The sequence below is a fragment of the Trichinella spiralis genome (assembly GCF_000181795.1).
Source record: "Trichinella spiralis strain ISS 195 chromosome Unknown Scfld6730, whole genome shotgun sequence".
Lineage (NCBI taxonomy): Eukaryota > Metazoa > Nematoda > Enoplea > Trichinellida > Trichinellidae > Trichinella > Trichinella spiralis.
In genome coordinates this window covers 5,895-7,145 of record NW_003533669.1, presented here as the reverse complement: position 1 = coordinate 7,145, position 1,251 = coordinate 5,895, and positions in this window count along the sequence as shown.

Sequence of the window (1,251 nt, the reverse complement as noted above, 5' to 3'; positions counted from 1 at the left end):
CAATTATTTGGACGACAAAACTGCCTGGTTTGTTCGAGTTGTTGTAGATGACGATCGAACAGTGCGGTTCGATTTGACCAATCAGATGCAAATGTGGCGTGAAACGTTGAATCAGGAAGAGTTTCGTCGTAAGCTTACTGTAATTAATTGATTAAGTGTTTGCAGTTTAGTTTAGAAATTGAAAAAAGAAATGGACTGTTTTTTCTTTTTCCTCTTTTCATATATTTTCAGAAAATTGATTTCTGTTTGGANAAAAAATAATTTTTTCTTTTTCAGTAAATACTAGTAATCATAATATATTATCGTTAAGATTCATACGTTCAAAATGAGTAAAATTGTTTCCTCATTTGGGGTTTATTTAGAACAGTTTTCAAATGCACTGAGCAGAGACGATTTGCAAGGCACAATATTTGCGCAGGATTTGAGTGATAATTGATTTTCGATTCTGAGGAGAACAGCTTGCGCGTTACAATTGACTGCGGGAACAACTTTAGCTCATTGATTGATGAACGGGAATGAAACGATTGGAACGAGGAAATTCTTTATAGCGAAGACAATTTTTTTTTCAAAGACAGAATATCACAATTTTAAAAGCTGTATGCTTTTCACATTATTTATGTTATCTCTTTTACTATTTCAATATTAAACTGTGGCTATGAAAGCTTTTTTACAAACGAGCATCGGATGAACGACGGTGAATTAATTGGTTCGCTCAATCTGAGCATGGGTTTTTGTAGGCGTTGAATTGCAATGTTGAAGGTGAAATTGGACCTCTGTTTTGATTATATTTTTTTCCATGGTTTTTGGGGAAAAGAGGCACACTGCATTGTGAAATTGGAGAAATCTTCAAATAGTGCCTATTGTGGTGTGGCTTTGAATTCGAAATTTTTTTCGACTGCTCGCTGAAATGGAAACTGCAAGCTGGAATTGGGTTGCACCGGAAAATTGTAATTTATTGCTTTATCATTTACTTGTGTTGAATGAAAAATTTGAATTTCTCCTATCTGTGATGAATAAGTATTTTCAAAGAATTTGTTCTTACCCATNNNNGNNCATTGGCCCATGCNCANNGGTTGATCGANAAACNCAATGCTAACTTTCNTTGAATCCTACCCTCGAGAATAAAAATGCTTACAAAGAACTGTTTTAGAATTGGAAGGGAATTGTTCATCTGAGACTTTTATCAGAAAAGAGTGACTTGCTATGTGTATATTTCTGGCGCTTCCTATTCCATTCATGTTTACATATTCA